Source organism: Rutidosis leptorrhynchoides, chromosome 3, assembly GCF_046630445.1.
Source record: "Rutidosis leptorrhynchoides isolate AG116_Rl617_1_P2 chromosome 3, CSIRO_AGI_Rlap_v1, whole genome shotgun sequence".
In the NCBI taxonomy this organism is placed as follows: domain Eukaryota; kingdom Viridiplantae; phylum Streptophyta; class Magnoliopsida; order Asterales; family Asteraceae; genus Rutidosis; species Rutidosis leptorrhynchoides.
Genome location: NC_092335.1, coordinates 427,497,334 through 427,525,198, shown reverse-complemented (window position 1 = coordinate 427,525,198; position 27,865 = coordinate 427,497,334). Strand labels below are relative to the sequence as shown.

General features: G+C 33.3%; 1 non-coding gene and 1 pseudogene across 1 annotated transcript; one reads left to right on the top strand and one right to left on the bottom strand.

Moving 5' to 3' along the window:
* Nucleotides 1–106: 106 nt before the first annotated feature.
* On the bottom strand, nt 107–27,865 carry LOC139901458 (uncharacterized exonuclease domain-containing protein At3g15140-like; annotated as a pseudogene).
* TRNAT-UGU (transfer RNA threonine (anticodon UGU)) lies at nt 7,905–7,976 on the top strand. The gene has a single exon. It is a non-coding gene; the product is annotated as a tRNA-Thr (tRNA).

Genomic DNA, 27,865 nt, shown 5'->3' with positions numbered 1-27,865 from the left:
ATATAAAGCTACTTTGAGAATTTAATTCAAGACCTTCAGACTAAATTTGACAATTGATACTACAGTAAGGAACACCGTAAAGAGAACCAACCGGAACTCAAAATCATTTTTTTTTTTTTTTTTTTTTTTTGGTATCTTTAATATCTTGAGCTAGTTTTTTTTGCGAGGATCCCCACTATGAGCATATTGGCTCACCTGTAGCTCTCTTGAGAAAGTTTTAACACCTGTGACGGTCAGACAGGTAAAAGCCTCTTACAGTTGAATAAAGATCCAAAGATAATGATGTTACGGCGTCATGAACATCCTCTGTCTTAAAATGAGGGCGACTACTTAATACGATTTTCAAAGAGGAATTCAACATTTTGAGGAACCAAAGGGTTCCTCTTTGCAGTAATTGTTAAGACTGCACCATCCAAAAGCATACGCTGCAACACTCTGGCTATATTCTTTGTGTCATCAATACCAAGATGATGACTTCCTAATAATGGTATCTTCAACTCATTCATCATTGTACGCATTCCAGCAGCCTACAATCATCATCACAACATAAAACAAGCGTTAAAATTCGAAAATGAGGTCAAATAGGCGAACCAAAGCAGTAGCTACACTTATGAGATCAAATGCTTGACTTCTAAATCGAAAAAAAAAAAAAAAAAAAAAAAAAAAAAAAAAAAAAAACTCTGATTTGTTCATGTTATACACTTATCCTGTAAGTGGAAAAATGTGTGTTGGTAATGGGTCAAAACAGGTTCGGTTGACCTTAAACATATGTTCTAAACAATTAATGTGTCAAAAATTACTATAAGAGATATACAATATAAACAATAATCTAAATCTTTGAATAAACATGTTTATGAGAATTAGTACTTTAATGCCTTGAGAAAACTTTAGGCAACTTTCAACCTGTGTATACCTAATTATCTTGATTTAACGTATTTGACCAGTTAAATATCTACCATAACCAAATAGACCAATTCAAAAAATTACCACATCAAAGTCACAATCTCTGGTTTAATGCTTGGGAAAACCTGATAACTAGAATATAAAGATATGAATTTAATAGTTAATACAACAACAACAACAATACCCAATTCCACTAGAGTGGAGTATGGGGGAGGTTAGATGTAGACAGTCCTTTCCTCTACCCTAAAGTAAAAGGGAAGTCATTCCTCCACCCACGGATACCTATCGGTCCCCAGGTAGAGGAAGTCGTCCCTCCCTATTCTGTAGTGCAGAGAGGCTGCTTCCTAGGGACCTCCGACCATAAAGAACCATGAATTCCGATATGTGCAGTAAAAGTATACAAGTAAAGTAGATAAAAAAGAAACTTTACCATGAATAAAGTATATATCAATACGATATGTATAGGTAAATAAAGCATGTAACAAAATAATGTAATATAACATATAATTAAAATATGTGCGTGTCAAATATGCAAGTATAACCAGTCATGTAAGTACAATAAGTATACGAAAACATGTTGGTAAGAAGCATGTAGGTATACTATGCAGTATAAAATAGATGGTATACAATGTAAACATAGACAAATAAGCATACAATGATAGCATAAAAGCATGTGATATGTAAGTATGTATAAATTAATTGCTATATAATGTAATACAAACATGTAACCATATAGTGCAATAAATCCTCTGAAAATGCTACAATAAGTATAGATATATAATATAACCGTAAAACAGGTACAGCCAATACGATAAGGCACACAAGCAAGTAGGCAGGAAATATAATATAAATATATAAAAAAAAATAAGCAAAATGTAGAGCCTAGTCATCTATTCTAATTCTACTCCTCCACAAATTCCTATCAGAAGTCATGTCCTCAGTCAATAAGAGCTCCTTCATGTCAAGCTTCAATCTATCCTCCAACCTACGTCTGGGTCTACCCCTTCTCCTTACGCCCCCAACAACAAGGGTCTCGACTCTCCTAACCGGGGCTAAAAGTGGGCGCCTCAAAACATGTCCAAACCATCTTAGTCGTCCTTCCCTCAGCTTGTTGGTTATGTTCCCAACTTTCAAGTTCTCCATAAAAACTCCATTTGGTATCAAATCTAGCATTGTCTTACCACACGTCCACCTAAGCATCCTCATTTCTGCCACCTCCATCCTTCTCTCCTGGGCTTTCGTCATTGGCCAACACTCCGATCCGTACAACATGGCCGGTCTGATTGCCACCTTGAAGAATTTCCCTTTCAATTTAAGGGGTACCTTCTTGTCGCACAACACCCCTTTCGCTGCCCTCCACTTCAACCATCCTACTCGTATACGATGTGTCACGTCCTCATCTATCCTTCCCGATTTGTGAAGCATCGAGCCTAAATATCTAAAGGACTCTTGTGGAGGTAAAATTTGGTCCCCAATTCGGACGTCCACAATATCCTCTTGTTCCTTTTCGCTCGTCCTGAAATCGCATCTAAGGTACTCCGAGTTAAGTCTGCTAATCCGTAGGCCATTTGATTCTAGGGCGCTCCTCCATTGCTCTATCCTTCTGTTAAGCTCATCCTGGGAATCCGAAACTAATACAATATCGTCCGCGAATATTAGGCACCGTGGGATGTTATCTTGTATCCTTTGAGTCAGTTCGTCTAGAATCAAAGCGAAAAGATATGGGCTAAGGGCCGATCTCTGATGTAAACCTACCTCTACTGGGAAAAACTCAGTGTTTCCTACCGTCGTACGTACACGAGTCTTCGCCCCCTCATACATATCTCTAATAGTCCTTATATATCTACTTGGGACACCCCTAACATTAAGGGTCTTCCAAATCAGCTCACGCGGGACACAGTCATAAGCCTTTTCCAAGTCTACGAATGCCATGTGTAGGTTCTTTTGTTTTTCCCTATACTTCTCCATAAGGCTTCTAACGATGTGGATCGCTTCTATCGACGAACGTCCTGGCATGAAACCGAACTGGTTCTCTGAAACCTTTGTCTCACGTCGGAGCCTCGTCTCAATCACTCTCTCCCAAAGCTTCATTGTATGACTAAGTAACTTTATGCCTCTATAATTACTACATATTTGCGCATCTCCCTTATTCTTGTAAATGGGAATAACCTCACTAAGTCTCCATTCCATAGGCATCTTTGCACTTCTAAACGTCATGTTGAAAAGGTTTGTCAGCCATCTAACCCCTTCATCTCCTAGGCACCTCCATGCCTCAATCGGAATTTGGTCTGGTCCTACTGCTTTGTTTCTCCCCATCTTTCGTAGAGACGATCTAACTTCCTCCTGGTTAATCCTCGTACAGAAACAGTTGTTTTGATACTCACGAACCTCATGGAGTTCCCCGTTCCGCTCGGGTCTTTCCCTACAGAAGAGGGATGCAAAATACTCCTCACATCTATTCCTAATAAGGTCTTCTTTCACTATAGTTTGACCCGCTTCATTCTTGATAAATTTGACGTTAACCATGTCCCTGCTTCTTCGCTCCCTAGCTTTAGCTATCCTATATATGTCATTAGCTCCCTCTTTAGAGTTTTAGTTTCCTATATAAATCTTCATATGCTTTGTCTTTAGCAATAGCTACGGCCTTCTTTGCTTCTCTTTTAGCTTCTTTATATCTTTCTTCTATCCTAGTTCTCTCTGCAGGTGTCCCTTCTCCAAAAGTAATGAGCTCCCTAAACCTCGTCTGTTTTAACGCGACTTTCGTTTGGACATCGTCATTAAGCCACCACGATTCTCTACTACTCTTATGGGCTCTCGATGTCCCTATTGCCAGCCCTAAAGTCTCTTTTGCCACATCTCTGATAGCGGACGCCATGCGGTTCCAAATCTGATCTACATCAGTAGGGGCTACGTAATCCCCTTCTACCCTCAATCTATCAGCAACAGTCGTTCTAAAAGTCTCTGCATTCGCTCCATGCAGGTTCTTCCAAAGGACTCTAGGTTGCACAACCCTGGCCCTCCTACCAACTCTTCCCAGAGTGACTAGGTCCATGACCAACAATCGATGCTGGGAGGAGCAAGTCAATGCTGGAAGGACCTTACAGTCCCTACAAGTCCTAAGTTCCCCTTTACGGAGGAGCAAAAAGTCAATCTGGGTGCTACGACCCCCGCTATGAAAAGTAGCTAACTGAGCATCCCTCTTCTTGAAGAAAGAGTTTGCTACGACCATCTCGTGGGCAATGGCAAACTCCAGGATTGAGCGCCCTTCTTCGTTTCTAGGGCCAAACCCAAAGCCCCCATGGGCTCCCTCGTAACCTTCTGCCTCCACTCCTATGTGTCCATTCAGATCACCCCCTATAATCAGTCGATGGTCAGCTGGGCACCCCCTCACTACCTCATCTAACAATTCCCAAAAACTCTTCTTTTCCGCATCACTTAAGCACGTGTGAGGTGCGTATGCGCTTATGACCGTGAAAGTCTCCTCCTTAATAATTAGACTAACCGACATAATCCTATCGCTAAGCCTACTCACGTCAACAACGTTATCCTTATGTAGTTTGCCCAAAAAGATACCTACCCCGTTTCGTGCTATCCTAGAACCCGAGTACCACAACCTATAGTCTTTAATATCTACCGCCCCTTCACCCTTCCATCTAGTCTCTTGAACACACCCTATGTCTACATTACTCTTAAGAAATGTATCAACGAGCTCAATCCTCTTGCCCGTCAAGGTTCCTATATTCCAACTACCCACTCTAATCCCACCCGGGGTAGCAACCCTATTACCCCCTCTAACCCCTCTAGTCCTATCCGCCCCTAATCTAGGAGGACATGACCTCAGGTGATCATAGGTGCTAGTAGGGTCTATATTAACCTATAAAGAAAATAAAAATCGAGAGAATTCAAAACAAAAAAGTAAAATACAATAAAGACCAGGCTATACAATAGTAAACAGTCAAAGTAAGGCAAAATATAGGAAAAAGATAGCAAATAGTAAGAAATAAATAGATGAGATAAGAAAATAAATAAAAAAACAAGTTCAGCAAGTTAGAAAAATACTCCGTATATTCTAATAATACCAATCACGTAACTAGTATACAAAAAAGTAAGGCTCACAAGATTAGGATAATACAGTCAAAGTAAGGTTAAGGGTAAAAGAAGTTTAAGGGTAGAAAGAAACAAACACAGCCTTGTGTAAACAAGGAAATTCCGGCAGCGGTGGCTAGCGACGGCACAAGGGCAGCAGGAGGCGGCGGAATTAGCGAAGCTTCGTTTTAATACCTGCGAAAAGAACAGAGAAAGTGCCCGGAAAAAATTCCGGCGAACTGAGCGACGGCGCGTGGCGGCGCGTTTCGAAACGCTTGCCGGCGAAAATCGAACTCACAGAATCAGAAAAATGCCGCAAGTTTAATGATGTAGGTTACGGCTTCAGAATTTAATAGTTAATATGGTGTTATATATATTTAGCAAACCAAATAAAGCTTCAACTTAGAGAAGCAATGGGCTTGACTTCCAGAGTCAAACTGCACCCCACTCTATTTCCCAAGGAGGGAACGTTTACTAATGAGTCTAATATAACAAGTAGAAATATATGTTCATGCATGTTATTCGCTATCTATTTTTATGGTATGCATTATTCATATACATATATAATATAATAATATATATACATGTATATGTATATGTATATGTATATGCATCATTAGTCTCATATACCACCCTGAGGGTACGTATCAATTGTTTTTATTTGCTTACTTATATTTATGTGTGTATCTCTATACTTATATTTATATTCATGGGTTTCTCTACCATCGGGTAAAGAATCGACTTCCCTCTGGGTATGAGAAATGAGAAATGATTGGTTGAGACTGCGAATTCGAGTAAAACAAATCGAAGTGTACCGCTATTTATGTACATCTAGCGACCACGAAACACCTAGTCGCGACCGCGAAGTTCGCTCGCGAAAGGGAGATTCAAGCTCGCAACGCGAAATCTGCTCGATGTGTTGCTTGCGACACGAGGATGATTTGGTCTAGGATCTCGCGATCGCGAGGAGGCCCCTAGGCTGGCAGAATTGGAACGTAACTTGAAATCCTCGTTGTGTTGCGATTCTAACTCGTTTTATGCTATAAATACCCCCAAATGTGACCTGTAAATTGTACCTACGAAATTTTAATAAGAATACTCATTGGTTGGCCTTGGATTATAGTAATCTCATTGATTACATATAAGCACGTTATATTCTCGTGTTTTTTACGTTTTTACATTCGTTTTTCGTGTTCATCAAGTTTAATCTGTTTATTGTAAATGTGTTTAATAACCTTGTGTTATCAAGTCTTGTTAGGGCTCACCTAATCGTTCCTAACATACATCTCACTTCCCTCATACCTCATATTTGTGGGATTGGGCATTGTTGTTATTGTGGTGGAACGATTATTAAAGACGGAGACGATAGGATATTGCACATTCTGATATAAAAATTTAGCCAGTGCTGCATACTCACCCTCCTTTTGTAGAAATTCAAATAGATGTCCTTCAAGTTGATCCACTCCATGAAGTATGAGGGTAACTTCATTTTTGAAACTTGGCATTGCTCGGGTATTTTTGTCTTTATATCCCAATTCCCACTGTAATACACAATTACACAATCATTATTAACTTGGCATATATAAATTTCGACTTTCACCATACAAATCAAGAAAGAACATAATATTTTCAGTGTTATACTATTCGGTAAACAAAAAAATTCTAAATTACTCCCATTTACCAGTCTCCAATTTGTAAATGCGCAATAGAAACTTGCAAATGATATGAATCATCATGTTAATATGTACTTGAAGGCTTCTATGGCAACTATATAACTTTTAGTTGTACAGAAACGTATGATCTTACCAGGTTATAAACACAGCTCGGTGAAGTGGCCCACCATCTTCCTTGCAGCCCAAACTATGTTTCGCCATCCATTCTTCGAATTGTACTATTACTTCCTCGAACGGAATCGCTGTATCATGCCAAACCCTGTAAACAAGTTACTCCATATTTGACGTTCTAATAAAAAGTATATGCACATATCTGATGCACCTACAATTGCACAGGCATAACTATTGAATGCAGATATATAGTAACAAAAGCATAAGCTTACATGAACGTTGTAACTATTGAGATGCCTAAAGAATAAGAATATCAACATACCGATCAACTCCTAGCTTCCCATATTTTCCTTCAATATACTGATTAATTCTTTCTTCACTCATACCAGTAGGCCTAACAAACCTGCAACAAACAAATAATGACTGACTTGTGCACAACATGAATGCCATCTAACAAAATTACTAAAATTACATTAAATGTCTATAAAATTAGTAAATCAAACCTGTGAAAGAAAGCTGCAACATCCATGGTTCTAGCATCAATCATCAGAACAGGAAATTCAAGAATTTCAACTTTACCTTCCAAATCAAGCACTAGAAAGTAGTCCAAATGATCAGAATGCTTGTTTTTGTACTCTGAATTTAATGTATGATCCAAAGAGAAGCTATGATTGAATCTCTGTAAGTGAGTGGAATCTTGCATCTGTTTAACAGAAATCAAATTTCAATTTGCATAAAATTCCACATCACACATATTTAAATTAAATTAAATATATATAAATTGAAAATTTTTAGAGGTGTGAAATTATACCATGGTGCATTTGTCTTGAGAGTAATACAAGCACGTTGGTTTCCATCGGTTGATTTGGTAATTAGGGTTTTGGGAGATGTCAGTGGATGGAATTACAGTTTCAATTGAAGCTGAAACATTGAATTTACGATTAGGTAAAATCGACATTGAAAAGTGGAACGAGTAGGTAAAATTGAGTGATTTAAAGTATGGCGAAGCAAATAAACCCTAGAACTTGCCATCTTCAAAACCTCCATCTGAAATCGGTAATTTAGGTTGAGTTTAGCGACTCGTATGTTTACTGATGTATTTAAAAACCGAAGAAAATCTAAAGCAAATGAGCCCCTATAGCTCAGTGGTAGAGCGCCAGTCTTGTAAACTGGAGGTCTGTAGTTCGATCCTGCATGGGGGCAATATTTTTATATTTTTTTTTAATGTACGAAACCTAAAAAATACTAACAAAATAATTGTTTTTTGCAAAACTTAAGGTATGCAGTATATGATATCTTTCTCTTAATGAATTAATAATTAATAATGACGAACCTTAAAACATATGTATGTTCTTTTCTATTTGGGCTTGTGAGTATGAGTCTAGCTCATGCACCTTCCTTTTTTTTTTTTTAAGGGTCAAAATTTTATTAGAAACTAGCAAAGAGCTAGAACATTACAAAACGACATATCCACTATATGTTAATTTGCTTCTAACTTTTAACCAAGCAAAAGAAGTCATTTGAATGCTATAAAAAATGTAACTTCTCTTAATAGTCTTTGAGTCAAATAAGTCGTCGTTTTGAAAACACCATATCCACTATATGTTGAGACAAAGATGCAATATAGGCGAGTCTTGGAAGCTGCGGGAGCTGCAAAGGAGTCTAACCAATCAAAAAAATCCTCCATATTATCCAGATTAGGCCATCGAACATCAGTCCAAATCTTTACCCGATTCCATAAAGACGAAGCCATGTTACATGAAATAAACGTGTGGTCTCTTGATTCACCGCCAACACTGCAAGTAGGACAAGTGATAGAGTTTATTTCCAAACTTATAATATAGAGATTAAGTCTCATAGGGAGGTGATTAAGCAATACACGCCACATGAAAATATTAATCTTTATAGGTAGGAAATGATGCAATCTCGTGCTATGAAGAGCTGCAGGAAGATACACTCGATCCAAAAACAGTCGAGTACTTTTTACCGACAAGTGACCATCAGAAGCAATGGTCCAAGTCCACACATCATTCACATCAGACATGGAAACATTACTTAAAATGGATAAGAGATCTTGTAGTTGCGCATGTGTTTGATAATTTGGTACCCACCTCTAATTCCAATCCCATGAAACACCATTCCAATATTCGTTAACGGCTCATGCACCTTCCTCATTTGATGTCTGCCCTTTGTGTTTCATTCAGTGGTGCCAAGTTTGTTTCATATTCGTCCAATTCAACTGCCCATTTCGCTAGCCGACAAGATGAATCGGGTCGCTTAAGGATTTCTTTAATTAGTTGATCGGTTAACACCAAAATTGTATGGCCTTGAAAATATATCCTTAACCGTCTAGCGGTGTGGACCAAAGCATACAATAATATTACGAATGGTGGATAATTGATCCCACTTTGTTGTAATCTTAATGACAAAATATATTGGCATCTATACCTTGCTCCATTATGCTATTATTACAGAACTTATTGCCTCCAAATATACCTATAGGTACAAAGTGGGGGTTTCCCCTGCTATGGGAGCGGTCAACGTTGACAATTCTTTTTATAGCTTTTTTATTTCATGAAAAGATTCTTCGACTCTATTGTAAAGACACAATCTATTTTATTCAAAAACCCTTCTTACACTTTCATAAAAGGTTAAGATCTTTCAGTTGCTTTTGATAGGAATATGGTTAGCGCTGTTAATCTTCCATTTAAACTTTGAACCTCCCTCTTGCTTTTTAGAGATACCTTATCCTCGAGTGCTTGTATCTTCTTGGAATTTTCTTTTAAACCTCTTGATGTTACCATGTGCACTAGAAATTTTCCATATTCCGTTGCATATGTGTACTTTTTTTAGTTGAGTTTCATATTTATTTTGCGTAACGAAGTGAAGGTTTCTAATATATCTTTTATCATACACTCATTCGTATTGCTTTTTATTACTTTATCACCGACGCATGCTTCCACATTCCTTCCTATTTTTTCTCTGAATGCAAGCTGTAGAGACCCGTCCTAATCCATCCGGACGAAGTCCGTATCGATTATAAACGATTCACAATAGTTGATTACATCGCGAGGTACTTGACCTCTATATGATACATTTTACAAACATTGCATTCGTTTTTGAAAAGACAATATTTCATTACATTGAAAGTTGACGACATGCATACCATTTCATAATATATCTAACTATAATTGACTTAATATTAATCTTGATGAACTCAACGACTCGAATGCAACATCTTTTGAAATATGTCATGAATGACTCCAAGTAATATCTCTAAGATGAGCAAATGCACAGCGGAAGATTTCTTTCATACCTGAGAATAAACATGCTTTCAAGTGTCAACCAAAATGTTGGTGAGTTCATTAGTTTATCATAAATAATCATTTCATAATTTTAATAAACCACAAGATTTCATATTTCCATTTCTCATAAACATACGTCCCATGCATAGAGACAAAAATATCATTCATATGGATTGAACACCTGGTAACCGACATTCACAATATGCATATAAGAATATCCCCATCATTCCGGGATCCTCCTTCGGACATGATATAAATTTCGAAGTACTAAAGCATCCGGTACTTTGGATGGGGCTTGTTGGGCCCGATAGATCTATCTTTAGAATTCGCGTCAATTAGGGTGTCTGTTCCCTAATTCTTAGATTACCAGACTTAATAAAAAGGGCCATATTCGATTTCGATAATTCAACCATAGAATGTAGTTTCGATTACTTGTGTCTATATCGTAAAACATTTATAAAAGCAGCGCATGTATTCTCAGTCCCAAAAATATATATAAAAAGGGAGTAATGAAACTCACATAATGTATTTTGTAGTAAAAATACATATGACTATATTGAACGACGCAGGGTTGGCCTCGGATTCACGAACCTATATCATTTGTTTATATATTAACACATATAATCATAATCGAGCAATTTTATATTTCATCTTAGATTATATATTATACTTATTTAGTTTGTGCATATATTCAAATTATTTATTAGTTATATTAATATATATATATATATATATATATATATATATATATATATATATATATATATATATATATATATATATATATATATATAGTTAGTATTATAAAAAAAATACCATTAGTTCGTTATATATAGTATTTATATAAATATTGTTATTATGTTTGATATGTAGGTATATAAACTCTTACTATAATTTTAATACATGTTTTAAGTATATTTTAGGTACAGAATAGTTATTTGTAACAAAATGATAGTTTTGATAATATTGATTTACTGATAATAATAACTTTCTTAGTATCGATAATACTAATAAAAAAATAATATTGTTAAAATTAATACATATATTAATAATAATAATAGTAAAACTAATAATTACAAAAGTGATATTAATACTAATATTAGTAAAAAAAATTTAAATAATAATAGCTTGTATTGTTTTTATAACGACTATAATAATCCTAATCATAATCATAAACTTCGCGTTTAATAGTTCCCAACATTACTTCAATAACATTCATATTTTAAGCTCGAAAGTTTACAGAATATAGAAACTAACAGTTTCTATATGATGTAACACTAATAGCACGAAGAGATTAATGATTTCAGATAAGAATAATTATGAAAATATCTTCAGAAATATGGAGGATATTTATAATGAAAGATACGATGATATCTTGGAATTTCTAATATCGAAGGATGGTGAAGAAAATTTGTCCGTAAGAGTTTGGAGTTAGGAGCAAGGTATTCGCTAAAGATTTCATCAGAAACATAATCATCAGGATTCTTAATGTACAAGTTTAGTCCTTGTGATTTGTTCAGAGACCCCTTCGTAGTTTGCTCAATTAGTTTTTCAGTTTCAAACTTTTTATGAGCTTTGCCAACATACAATTCTTTATCATCAACTTTTAGCTGTTGAGGTCGTTTACAGTTTTTGTTGCTTCATTCAACTTTTCAAAATTCATAGTATTGATTCGTAGACTGGAAGCTTTTCAGAATTTCAGAATGGAAGGTCATACTTCTAAGAGATAAAGGTTATATGTATACCTATAACTGTTGTTGTAGAATTATTGCGAGATTCAAATAACTGATTGCTGATTTCCGGTAATTGGTATGACAGTACTTGTTACAAGATGCGGATGAGTATATGATGAGACTTCAATAGATAAATATAGTGATTTGTCGGAGGGATTTAAACTAAGGAGCGACGAGGTTGCTGGTACATCTGCTGGTAATATGGTGGAATATAAAAGATTCCCCGGTAACAACAGAAGAGCACGCATATATATCAAGATTATAATAAGGTTAATCCGAATGAAAATTGAAGTTGACTTGTTGGAGCTGTTGAGACGACCCGACCCAATCCATAGGGACGAATACAATAACATATGATTACATCGCGAGGTACTTGACCTCTAAATGATACATTTTACAAACATTGCATTCGTTTTTGAAAAGACAATCTTTCATTTCATCGAAAGTTGATAGGCATGCATACCATTTCATAATATATCTAATTATAATTGACTTAACAATAATCTTGATGAACTCGACGACTCGAATGCAACGTCTTTTGAAATATGCCTGGAATGACTTCAAGTAATATCTATAAAATGAGCAAATGCACAGCGGAAGATTTCTTTCGTACCTGAGAATAAACATGCTTTCAAGTGTCAACCAAAAGGTTGGTGAGTTCATTAGTTTAACATAAATAATCATTTCATAATTTTAATAGACCACAAGATTTCATATTTCCATTTCTCATAAACATACGTCCCATACATAGAGACAAAAATAATCATTCATATGGATTGAACACCTGGTAACCGACATTCACAATATGCATATAAGAATATCCCCATCATTCCGGGATCCTCCTTCGAACATGATATAAATTTAGAAGTACAAAAGCATCCGGTACTTTGGATGGGGCTTGTTGGGCCCGATAGATCTATCTTTAGGACTCGCGTCAATTAGGGTGTCTGTTCCCTAATTCTTAGATTACCAGACTTAATAAAAAGGGGCATATTCGATTTCGATAATTCAACCATAGAATGTAGTTTCACGTACTTGTGTCTACTTTGTAAATCATTTATAAAACCTGCATGTATTCTCATCCCAAAAATATTAGATTTTAAAAGTGGGACTATAACTCACGCATATAAATATTGTAAAACAGTTAATAAAGCATTTGCATGTATTCTCAGCCCAAAAACGTAAAGAGTAAAAAGGGCAAATGAAACTCACGCATATAAATATTGTAAAACAATTAATAAAGCATTTGCATGTATTCTCAGCCCAAAAATGTAATGAGTAAAAAGGGAGCAAATGAACTCACTTTACCATTTTCCGAATACGGTTAATAATAAAGGTTACCTAATTCAAAGTGGACCTCATAACAGATACTCTTAATCATAATTCAGTGTATCTGATAATTCAATCATTTGATATTATCTTTAATCTCGTCGATAAACTTACATCGAACAAATACATTCATGTAAAGTATTATCTATTCAATACCTTGATAGTATTTCCAGGTTCATAAAATAGATCTCATAACTTATATTAACTAATCCTTTCAATGTTTCATCAATATATTTCAATTTCATAATCACACCTTTGTATATGTATATATAATTGTTCGTGAATCGCTAGGCATGGTCAAAGGGTAATTGATTATATGAATATAGTTTTTTTTTAAAACTTTCGAGACTCAACATTACATATTTTTGCTCATCGTGTCGGGAACATATAAAGATTAAAGTTTAAATTTGATCGGAAATTTCCGGGTCATCACAGTACCTACCCGTTAAAAGAAATTTCGTCCCGAAATTTGGTAGAGGTCGTCATGGCTAACAGTAAGAAGGTTATTATGATGACTGTAAACTGATACATAGAGTTTTATCATCATTGAGTAATATAGATAACCCAATTTGATTATGCGATGAGTATAAGTGAAGCTATCGCAAAAGAGTGAAAAATGAATAAATGCATGTTTGACTTAACTGGCGGTGTGTTCAAGATTGCTTTCCGGAATTTAAGGAATTTAGAAGAAATCTTCATAATAAGATTTGATTCTTCGGTAATTAAGGAGATTTAGATCTTCTTTGGTTGAACGCGATAATCTGCTTCGATTGTTCTGTCGGATATTTCCCTATAAATCTACCCTCTCCATTTCTTTACAACTCTCATCTTCTATTCTTCCTTCCTCAATTCATACTTTAAAGTATTCGTTAATATGCTCCATCCCATCCTGATCCTTGATATATTCCTAACCTTCATATCTGTCGTTCTTCTTTTTAATCTGCCACCGGAAGAATCTATTTACTTCTACTATACTCTAGGGTTTATAGTGTTTCTTGTTCTTCCGTGTCTTTATATTTCTATTTGCATTGACATCTACAGTTTATAATTTGCGGGTGGTTGTTGGGTTTTATATCTTCCCTTATACTTCGATGTCCTTGTTTCTGTCTTCTATAATCATTGTCATTCATAATTAATGTTCCCTTCTATTTGCTGCGGTTTATATCCCAAATTTCTATTTCGGAGCTTTGTCCTTTCGTTTCTTCTTCTTGCGATTAAATAGCTCTTGTAATGGTCCGGAATTCGCACCTATGGATTTCGGAATGAACATTGTTAATGTTCTAAGAGGGAATTTGAAAGGGTACGATATTGATTTTCCAAATTACCAGAATACTCTGGAAAAGACCGAATCATCAAGAAATATTTTCTTGATATATTTAGAGATTAGATAGAATGTAAGAGTCGTGTAAATGGCACATGATGACGGCATGTTCTGTGAATCATCACGTTCCATTAGAAACTCAGCATGAATTACTCTAATATAATGACGTTGATCAAGTGTCATTATATTATACTAACTCATGCATCAGTTCCCAACACTACTTCAAAAACATTCATATTCGAATTTTTTTTTTTTTTTTTTTTAGAATTTAGAAACTAACACGGTTTCTTTTATGTTGCAGATATTACGGAGAGATAAATGATACTTGATAAGAATAGTTGTGAAGATATCTCCAAAGATATGGAGAATATGTATAATGGAAGATACGAAGATATCTTATAACATTTAAGATATAATGATGATGAAGAATATCTGTCTGTGAAGGTTTAGAATAAGGGGTAACGTGTTTGTCGAGGTTATAATAAGACTAGTCCAACTGAAAAGTCGAAGTTGACTTGTAGGAGCTGTGACAAAATTGACTACTTTGAAAGGAATTGTAATGTTGTTTTTGCTAATAAATGATAAAGAATTCGTCGCGGTACGTGTTAAGCTATGACTTTGGTTTCGAGAGTTTTTCAGGTACAAGACTTCGGATAATGTGTGGTTGGATCATCATCTCGATTGTTCAATGTTTGAAGTGTCTTTTGGAATTTTGAAGGGTTTTAAATGCAGATTGTCATAATCAATATCCAAATGATGGAATTGTCCTGACTCCCGAATAATTTTCATATTCATCTGAGTGTTATGATTAAAAGTGACGTTCTATCACAGTTTTGAATTCAAAGTATAGCTTTGAAAAATGTAAGGATCTAAGAATAATGATTTCGGTTGTATCTCGAGTTAAATTTTGAAATTCCCAAAATCAGAGAACGTAACATATTAATTGTGATTTAATATATTTCTCGGGTATTACCTACCCGTTAAAAAATTTCACAATTAATATTTTAAACAAGAATTTTCATTTCAGTCTTTATGAAAATATATGTGAGTATATTTTCTTCAGATGTAATACAGATTTAATGAGTTTAAAATCACATTAAACTCATTTGATTTTCGGCTTGAATTAGAAATGAGTAATCTCTAAAACATTAGAGATTACATAATCATCATGGAGTATTTCGCTAATGCAATCAATACTTTAATATTTATTTTTATTGATATTCTTCAGTGAAGGATGTTGACGCTTGAAGAATTTTTGCGAACTTCACAATGTACGATTGATGTTTTCTAGAAAGTTTCGAGTGCATCGAAGATGAAAGTGTAAAATCAAACATGTTATTGAATGATACACTTGATTTATCATGAAATAAGATTCATTGAGTTGAAACAGAGATTGTAGTTAACGATGGTTAAGTTGTTATCGATGGATGTACATCATAGCATATTAGTAATATGAATTCATACGAGTAGTATCCACCCTTTTTCAATTCATACTTAATAGTTTAGTACGAAATGTTTATTATAGTTTCAGAATTCATATATATACAAAATATATATATAATTTCTTTAGAAAGGATGAGTTAATAATTCATATCTCGTTGATACAATATATTCGTTGTTGATTCGTAATAATTTCCACAGTACTTCTTGAACTGGCGGAGCTGATGATGTTAGAGGTGCTGACGATTCTAACGATGTTGACAACACTGACTGTTTTGGTGGGGTTAAGGGTACTGTTGATGCTGTTGGTAAAATAAGTCTAGCTTGTAAGCCGCGCACCATTCTTTGTCAGGGTTTCGATTCTTCTCCTTATCATCTCTGTCCACTCATCTGGTTTACGGTTAAGGCTTGAATATATAATCTCTAAGACTTTAGAGATTACATAATCACCGCAGAATGTTTCTCCGATGAAGTTATGAATCAATACTTCATCATTTGTTGTTGTTGGTACTCCTTGGTATCTATGGTGCGTGTGATGTTGATATCCGAGGTTCAGATTATGATGTTGAGGCGTGTGATGCAGATGTGATTGTTGATGATGTTAATGGCACTGTTGGTATTAATGATGATGACATCGTTGATGCTGGTGATGCGGCTGATGTTTAGGGTATTGAGGTTTGCGATGTTGATGTTACTGGCGGTACTAATTATGCTGCTGGTGCTGCTGATGGTGTTTGTAATCCTTGCACTATAAGCTCCAAAGCCGTCACGCGAGCGCGAAGTTCGTTAACTTCTGCCAGTATACTGGGATGATTGTCGGTTGGGACGAGCGGATAAATAAAATCTAGAATTTGATGTAGTATATAATCGTGACGAGATACTCTGGAAATGAGAGAGAAAATGGTTTCACGAACAGGTTCGCCGGTAAGTGCTTCAGGTTCATCGCCAATAGGGCAATTTGGTGGATGAAAAGGATCACCTTCTTCTTGTCTCCAATACTTAAGGAGGCTACGAACCCATCCCCATTTCATCCAGAATAGATGATGACTGATTGGTTGATCCATTCCGGTCACACTGCTTTCGGAGCTCGAATGGAAATCCATATCGGCATAGCTGTCGTAATCTGAGGAATTCGAACTGGTTGAGGGATCCATCTCGTATGATCAAGGGAATGAATTTTTGATATGAAATAGATTATAGGAGTTAGATTTGATATCTTTCTATACATAATTTACATATGTATATATAATACCAAAATCCCATAACTTACGGAGAATCTTTGAAAAATGTCAGTCAAAGTTCACAGTAACAGATATGCCAGGATAAGATTTCGTCTATACACTATTATGCAATAAATGCAAGAAAACGCGTCTAGACTTAAGAATGATAAGAAGGTAATTTCCTACAGATGATAAGTAGATGATTTTCGACACAAAATGATAAGCAAAACTTTTGACATGTAGACACGGTCGAAGTCCAGACTCACTAATGCATCCTAACGACTTATCAGTTAGACACACTAATGCAGACCTGGTTCGCTAAGACCACCGCTCAGATACCACATGAGACGACCCGACCCAATTCATAGGGACGAATACAATAACATATGATTACATCGCGAGGTACTTGACCTCTAAATGATACATTTTACAAACATTGCATTCGTTTTTGAAAAGACAATCTTTCATTTCATCGAAAGTTGATAGGCATGCATACCATTTCATAATATATCTAATTATAATTGACTTAACAATAATCTTGATGAACTCGACGACTCGAATGCAACGTCTTTTGAAATATGCCTGGAATGACTTCAAGTAATATATATAAAATGAGCAAATGCACAGCGGAAGATTTCTTTCGTACCTGAGAATAAACATGCTTTCAAGTGTCAACCAAAAGGTTGGTGAGTTCATTAGTTTAACATAAATAATCATTTCATAATTTTAATAGACCACAAGATTTCATATTTCCATTTCTCATAAACATACGTCCCATACATAGAGACAAAAATAATCATTCATATGGATTGAACACCTGGTAACCGACATTCACAATATGCATATAAGAATATCCCCATCATTCCGGGATCCTCCTTCGAACATGATATAAATTTAGAAGTACAAAAGCATCCGGTACTTTGGATGGGGCTTGTTGGGCCCGATAGATCTATCTTTAGGACTCGCGTCAATTAGGGTGTCTGTTCCCTAATTCTTAGATTACCAGACTTAATAAAAAGGGGCATATTCGATTTCGATAATTCAACCATATAATGTAGTTTCACGTACTTGTGTCTACTTTGTAAATCATTTATAAAACCTGCATGTATTCTCATCCCAAAAATATTAGATTTTAAAAGTGGGACTATAACTCACGCATATAAATATTGTAAAACAGTTAATAAAGCATTTGCATGTATTCTCAGCCCAAAAACGTAAAGAGTAAAAAGGGCAAATGAAACTCACGCATATAAATATTGTAAAACAATTAATAAAGCATTTGCATGTATTCTCAGCCCAAAAATGTAATGAGTAAAAAGGGAGCAAATGAACTCACTTTACCATTTTCCGAATACGGTTAATAATAAAGGTTACCTAATTCAAAGTGGACCTCATAACAGATACTCTTAATCATAATTCAGTGTATCTGATAATTCAATCATTTGATATTATCTTTAATCTCGTCGATAAACTTACATCGAACAAATACATTCATGTAAAGTATTATCTATTCAATACCTTGATAGTATTTCCAGGTTCATAAAATAGATCTCATAACTTATATTAACTAATCCTTTCAATGTTTCATCAATATATTTCAATTTCATAATCACACCTTTGTATATGTATATATAATTGTTCGTGAATCGCTAGGCATGGTCAAAGGGTAATTGATTATATGAATATAGTTTTTTTTTAAAACTTTCGAGACTCAACATTACATATTTTTGCTCATCGTGTCGGGAACATATAAAGATTAAAGTTTAAATTTGATCGGAAATTTCCGGGTCATCACAGCTGTGACAAAATTTGCTACTTTGAAAGGAATCACCAAGTTATTTTGGGGTGATAATAACACTAAAGGAATTAGCACAGATAAGTGTTAAACGTTTACTCAAGTTCCGAGTGTTTTCAGGTGCATAACTATATGCATAAATCTTTTCTTCCGTAGATGAAGTGCGGTTGGTTCATCCTTTCGATTGAGGTATTTTCAAGAATCATGAAAGGTTTGAACGCAGATTGTAATCGTCAAGATACAAATGAGGTTTAAAATGAAATCAAGTGGCAAACTTGAAGAATTGTTTAGTTTCATATGTTTTAATCAATATTTTAATTCATTTTTAATTGTCCAATGTTGGTAGTCCTCAGTTGATAGTCCACAGTTAGCAATTCAATAATTCATATATTGTTAAATATATAATATTCGAATTAATCAATACGTATCGTGACCCGTGTACATGTCTCAGACTCGATCACAACTCAAAGTATATATATTATTGTAGAATCAACCTCAACCCTGTATAGAGAACTCGATCATTACTGCATATAGAGTGTCTATGGTTATTCCAAATAATATATATATATGCGTCGATATGATATGTCAAAACCTTGTATACATGTCCCGATATTTAAAGTGCGTAAAAATAAATAACAGAAATTAAATGACGATAAATAAAGTGCGTAAAGTAAATAATAGAAATTAAATGATGATAATTAAAATTGCGAGAATGTAAATTGCGATAAATAAAATGTAATCAGGTAGCTAGGAACAATTAGCTAGGAACAGTTAGCGTGGATTCTTAACAAAATTCCTCATAGTTAATTTGTCTGTTTCTAACAAATTCTATTTTGTCAAATGTTTTCTTCATTATGCCACTTGTTGGATTCTGATAGGTCAAATCCAAATATGAAATTGAATGAAAATGGTTATTCTGCGGTGAATGGATAAGTATATCTGTAGATGTAAACATGATAGTAAATGACTGTTGAATCAGATTTGAAAGAATGTACAGTGTAACTTATTAATGTGAAATCTAAATATTCCTCGGGTATTACCTACCCGTTAAAATATTTTCACCATTAACAGTTAGTACGAAAGAATTTTTAATTATAATCTTTATGAAAATATATATACATATATATTTTCTTCAGATATAATCATGGATTTAATGAGTTAATGTAATATTAATCTCATTTGATTTACCGTTAGAACAAGAATATATAATCTATGAAACATTAGAGATTACATAATCGCCATGTTCCGTGAAGATAAATGATATAGAACGATTCGTAGAACGAAAATTAATCGATGTAGAACAAGGTGTAAAACGGAGATTATGCTTGAGGTACAGAATGAGATGTTGAGGCATGGATTGTTGATGGTACTGGTGCTGTTACTGATGGTACTGTTGGTGCCAGTGATGTTGCTGAAGCTGGTAAATTTTGTACCATATTCTCCCAATTGATTACTCGAGCGCAAAGTTCATTGACTTCTTCTATTATTCCAGGATGATTGTCGGTCGGAACGAGCGGATGAATAAGGTTCAGAATTGTGGATAGAATGTAATCGTGACGAGCTACCCTGGAAATGAGGCTGAAAATGGTGTTTCGGATAGGTTAGCCGGTAAGTGCTTCAGGTTCTTTGCCAAGAGGTAAATTCGTTTGGTGGAAGAGATCGCCTTCTTCGCGTGTCCATTGATTAAGTCGACTATGAAACCATCAGATGAATTGGGGATGGCTGATTGGTTGATTCATTCTAGTAACACTGCTTTCGGAGCTTGAGTGAAACTCTATGTCGGAATAGCTATCGGAATAACTATCAGAATAGTTATCAGAATCTAAGGGACTCGATCTGGTTGAGGGACTCATCTCGTACGATTAGATGAAGGATTTTCGATAAGGAATAGAATAGGATGTAGATTAGTACCCTGCAATACATAATTTACATATGCATATATAATACTAAAATCCCAGAAGTTACGGAGGAATCTACGGAAGCTGTCAGGCAAAGGTAACAATAACAGATACGCTAAGATATGAATTTATCTATACACTGTCTACGCAATAGAGGCAGTAAGACGTGTCTAGACTTTAAGGATGATAAGCAAATAATTTTTGACACTAATGATAAGCAAAACTTTTGACATGCAGACACGGTCGAAGTCCAGACTCACTAATGCTTCCTAACGACTTATCAGTTAGACACACTAATGCAGACCTGGTTCGCTAAGACCTTCGCTCTGATACCAACTGTAGAGACCCGTCCTAATCCATCCGGACGAAGTCCGTATCGATTATAAACGATTCACAATAGTTGATTACATCGCGAGGTACTTGACCTCTATATGATACATTTTACAAACATTGCATTCGTTTTTGAAAAGACAATATTTCATTACATTGAAAGTTGACGACATGCATACCATTTCATAATATATCTAACTATAATTGACTTAATATTAATCTTGATGAACTCAACGACTCGAATGCAACGTCTTTTGAAATATGTCATGAATGACTCCAAGTAATATCTCTAAGATGAGCAAATGCACAGCGGAAGATTTCTTTCATACCTGAGAATAAACATGCTTTCAAGTGTCAACCAAAAGGTTGGTGAGTTCATTAGTTTATCATAAATAATCATTTCATAATTTTAATAGACCACAAGATTTCATATTTCCATTTCTCATAAACATACGTCCCATGCATAGAGACAAAAATATCATTCATATGGATTGAACACCTGGTAACCGACATTCACAATATGCATATAAGAATATCCCCATCATTCCGGGATCCTCCTTCGAACATGATATAAATTTCGAAGTACTAAAGCATCTGGTACTTTGGATGGGGCTTGTTGGGCCCGATAGATCTATCTTTAGAATTCGCGTCAATTAGGGTGTCTGTTCCCTAATTCTTAGATTACCAGACTTAATAAAAAGGGGCATATTCGATTTCGATAATTCAACCATAGAATGTAGTTTCGATTACTTGTGTCTATATAGTAAAACATTTATAAAAGCAGCGCATGTATTCTCAGTCCCAAAAATATATATAAAAAGGGAGTAATGAAACTCACATAATGTATTTTGTAGTAAAAATACATATGACTATATTGAACGACGCAGGGTTGGCCTCGGATTCACGAACCTATATCATTTGTTTATATATTAACACATATAATCATAATCGAGCAATTTTATATTTCATCTTAGATTATATATTATACTTATTTAGTTTGTGCATATATTCAAATTATTTATTAGTTATATTAATATATATATATATATATATATATATATATATATATATAGTTAGTATTATAAAAAAAAATACCATTAGTTCGTTATATATAGTATTTATATAAATATTGTTATTATGTTTGATATGTAGGTATATAAACTCTTACTATAATTTTAATACATGTTTTAAGTATATTTTAGGTACAGAATAGTTATTTGTAACAAAATGATAGTTTTGATAATATTGATTTACTGATAATAATAACTTTCTTAGTATCGATAATACTAATAAAAAAATAATATTGTTAAAATTAATTCATATATTAATAATAATAATAGTAAAACTAATAATTACAAAAGTGATATTAATACTAATATTAGTAAAAAAAATTTAAATAATAATAGCTTGTATTGTTTTTATAACGACTATAATAATCCTAATCATAATCATAAACTTCGCGTTTAATTTTCTAAACTAGTGACTAAAGTTTCTATGACATCAGTTTGTAATTTCTAATCCTAATCCTAATAATAGTAATACTTAGTTTAATTGTAGTCTTATAGAATTAATGATAACGACGATAATAATAATAATATTTAGTGATAATACTAATAATGATAATTATTGTAATATTAGTAATAATAATATTAATCATAATAATGATATTATCTATAATATTTAATAAGAATAAAACTAATAACAATAATAGTATTAACATTAATAACAATAACAACAATAATGATAATAAATAGTAATATTAACAACATAATAGTAATAACAATAAAACTAATGATTTTTAAAAAGAAAATAAAACTACCTCAAGGCTTTAATGAAAATAAAACGCCTGAGACGGGACTTGAACTCACGACCTCCCGCTCACCTGAACCCACACTTAACCACTCGTCTATTTCTGACTTTATAATTATAGCTCAAACCAATTCATTTTATCTCCTAACTCGCGATGTTCATCTTCTTCCCCATCATTCATTCGATACATCCAAAGTCACAATAACATAAATTTTATATACTTCATTATATTTAGGACAATTGGTATTACGTAAAAGTATTAATGTAAAACGAGAAAGAGAAAAAAAAATATAAAAAAACAAATCCCACAGTACCTGCTCGTCGCTGGGGTTGCAGAAAAAAAAATCATCTTTGAATTCAAGGACGTTTTAGATAAATGTTATAACACGAAAGATGTTGCAAACGGTTCCTAGAAACTATATGGACCTTCAATTGATTCTAAAACTTCGAATTAAATTCGAATTTCTTTAAGAACACATCGGTTGACTTTTGAAACATAAAACTTTGACTCCGAAATTATCAATCAATTTGAGAAGTTAATGCTTGAAAATTTATAGAAAGTCTCACAAGATGATTTATAACAGCTCTGCAATATTAGATTCTGGGTTTTGATTCGAATTTGTATTTTTTGATTAAACAGGTCATGGATGAAGAAAAATGGGTTTTTATTTTCTGTAATTACTCTTTCATTCTCCAAATAGCAATAGGGAATGTATATATGAAAGTGATCGATTTATACAGTAGTATGATTTGATCGAACAAATTGTTTTCTAGTGTTTGGGATCGACAAGAATACACGGGCAGGAAGGAAAAAAACAGAAAAAGGGGAGAAGGAAGTGAACGAACCAGATATAGTGATATATCATAGGATTCTTTTCTTTTATCTGTATTTATGTTTACAAAAGTATATATCATTTATTTATTATATCTGTTATGTCAAATTCTGTTATATTAATTAATAATATAAATCTATTTATAAAATTTGTTGATATTATTAATTTATACTAAATATACTAGCAATAATAACAAGAGAATTTATAATAATAATGTTAACAATAACTTTATCAAAATAAAAAAAATAATTATAAAAATGATAATAATAATATTGTTAATAAATAATGATAATACTAAATATAATAATGCTAATATTATTATTGTTAGTAATATTGGTAATGATAATACTTCAACCATCTATATAACACATTTACACCCATAGATTATATATATATATATATATATATATATATATATATATATATATATAACATTAATAACACTAATATTAATATTAATATTGAAAGTATTAACAATACTATTAAAATAAAAAAATTTATATGATTGGCTCTAATACGTTGCTAATTAAGTACTACATATATTAGATAATATCATAGTTGATTAATTAATATTTATATATATATATATATATATATATATATATATATATATATATATATATACATGTTACAATATAGTTGTTATTAATAAAAGTTTTTTATATATATATCTATATATTTATTTATATAGATTCATGATAATATTATATATCTATTCACATATATTTATTATAATATCAATTTAATTATTTTGTTTGTTTTCTTACATTTTTAATTCTATTTGCATAATGTATACTTTTTAATTTAAATTAATATATATACTCTTATTTATATATATATATATTTCCACAATTGTTTACATATTGGTTCGTGAATCGTCGGGAATGGTCAAAGTTTAAATGAATACACGAACACAGTTCAAAGTTTTCGAGACTCAACATCACATACTTTGCTTATCGTATCGAAATCATATAAAGATTAAGTTTAAATTTAGTCGGAAATTCCCGGGTCATCACACAAGCATCTATTACACGATGATACTCTGGTGTTCTTTAGCCCACAGGGCATCTGATATGCGTTAGACACACCTAATCTTATTGTAATAAAGTTACGAATTCGTTCACAGGGAGCAGTGTTTAAGATTTTAAGACTGATAATTATTCTGAAAATTTATGTTGTAAAATGATGGTTTGAATAAACTAATAATGCAAAAAAAATAAATAAAACAAATAACCAGATAGACGAAGCAGTGTTCACTCAGATGATTCACTAGTGACGTGGATTGTTCTTTCAATTAAAATTGATTAAATGTTTGATAAATTATAACTCAATCATCTAAAATTGACTAACTCACATTAATCTCATTCAAATAATCAAATCATAAAGGATTAAACTATTGTGATTCAATCTAGGTTAAACTCACATAAAACCTTAATTGCACCAATCACTCGGAGCAACTACACGACTGTGCTATCAAATTACCAATTAATCACCATTCACACTCACATGTAAATGTCTAGATCTCCTAAGAGTTGAAGCATAATTCGTTTACCCCTAATAAACCCACGTAAACTAGGTAACAAATTATGTAATTAAAGTCAAGTAACCGATTCACACAATAATGGATCTTTTGATTGAACACAATAATTATTAATCAAAGAGATTTAGCTATTAAGATTTGATCCGGATTAAAATCACTTAAAATCCTAACTACAAAGATCACTCAATGTAATTACACGGTTATGATGCCAAAAACCATTTAATTACCGATTAGATATTTAATACAATCACTTGAAATCAAATCCCTAACCGTCTAGATCACATGAAGTGTTGTACACATTATCTAACACTTATTATCTCACAATAACAAGTTGATAACATGTATAATCAAATTAAAGTAGAAAACATGCATAACAATGGGTCTTTGACCAAACTTAATAAAACTAAATCAATCAAACATTAAATCCATGAAGATAAGAACAATCCAACGATCAAAAGCTATTACATTCGAGCAAACACCAAGGGATTTAGCTATTCATATGAATGAAACAATCAACACAAATAATCAAGAGCAAATACTTATTCATTGTAATAACACAAATAATTAAACAATGATGTACCGATTAATTTGAAGTGAACACTGTCCGAATTATATTATACTATATATCTAAAAAGTATAGTCCAAGTGAATAGTGAACTTACAAAGTTTCACAAACTTACACAAAACTTTTTATTTTTTATAATTTAACCTCACCCTTTATAATAGTTCCCTTCATAGTTTTTATAAATTTACCACAAACTTTTTACATTTTATAATTTAACCATCAAACTTCTTATTCATTAATTATCGCCACACAATTTTCACTATCTAATAACTACTCACTATTATTATTATTATTATTATTATTATTATTATTATTATTATTATTATTATTATATTATATTATATTATATTATATTATATTATTATACATTATATTATACATATATTCTAAAAGAGATAGTGGAAATGAATAGTAAGGGCATTTTAACATTTTCACTTTTTTCCCGCACAACAAAGCCCCCCACACTTTTCTCAAAAAAACAAATCGACCCCCATACAGGGGGTTAAAGTGTCAAATTATCATTTTCATAAAAAATCTTAAATAAACTCCACCCAAATATTCAACGTATCATATCTTCTCGCTCGCATCGAGTCAAATTTTTCTGACACCATCGTTAAGCTCGAAATAATTTTAGGAACACAATGTCACTAGCTATACGCAAAACGGACGCTTTTTAAAAAACGCTAAATATTTGGGGTACTTTTCATACACGTTTATTTTGCGTTATATTTTTAAAAATCGACAATTATATAGCGAAACGCGGAGATGCACATATATTGTTAATTTAAAATAACATTTAAATTTTTCACGGGTTATACCTTTTAGTTCGACTCGAGTTGCGCTTCAACGACATCATCGTTCGCCATGAAATAATTTTACAAACTAAACACAATAAAATACATTGAAAATCGAACCCCCGGCGCGAAGCGAGGGTTCGAACACTAGTAAAAGCTAAATAACCAAAATCTTCAACAGTGGGTCTCTAAAATTCGTTGGTCTCCAAGAGTAATAATAATAGATAAATAATTAAACTCAAGAAAACTATTATAAATGCTCTAAAATTCGTTGGTGTCCTGTTCGATTTCTTTCTGACGTAGCCGACCCAAAAAAAGGGTCTACCTCCTTTTATTCGTAGCCTCAAAAAAAATATAAATCCTAAAACTAATACTTCTTGTGTTGTACATTCGGAGAATGGTGAGATAGATGGATTATATATGAATGATAAAAAAAACTCCTCTTGAAGTCCCTCTTTTCTTGTTTATTATTTTTTTTTTTTTCGTGATCAGCCCAAAAACACAAAAGATGGAGCCCACTTTTCTCTAATATCAAATAAGAATATAACTTTGATCTGGTACTTCTTGTTCTCGCGTTCGTGATATTTTTTGCTCATTAAATTTTGCGAACGTGAAATTCAACTTAAAAGGTGTTCCCTTGCCTGACTCCAAATTTCGGTTACCGAGCAGCTCTCGACTTGGTTTTCGCGATAGCGAGCCATATTTTCGCGAACCCGAGACCTGAAAGTGCCTTTGAGCTTGAAACTTCACATAAACTTTTAGCGTTAACTCGGGTTCGAACCTGGTAGTTTATAACTGATATTTTAGCCCCGAAACAACCCAAAACTACTATAAAAACAACACGAACTCCCTCGAACTATAAACTCTAATCTTCAACATATTTAAACACTTTATCTTCGATTATGGACCGAAACGAGCGAAAACTAACCCGATAGTGCGTAGGATAAAATGTATAAATTGAGCACTATTAGCATCTTTGTGTAGAAAAATTTTCCTTCATTTGTATGGAAAGATGTCTTATCCCCTTCTCTATCCGCCATGAGAATTTGATGACATCCCTTGTACGCATCCAAAACAACTTAAACTTAAATCCGGCCAGAGATCTTACCTTCCTATCTATCTCTGCCATAGGGTAGTTATCTTTTGCATTCTTAAAATTCTTTGAGTCGGATGACGCCAT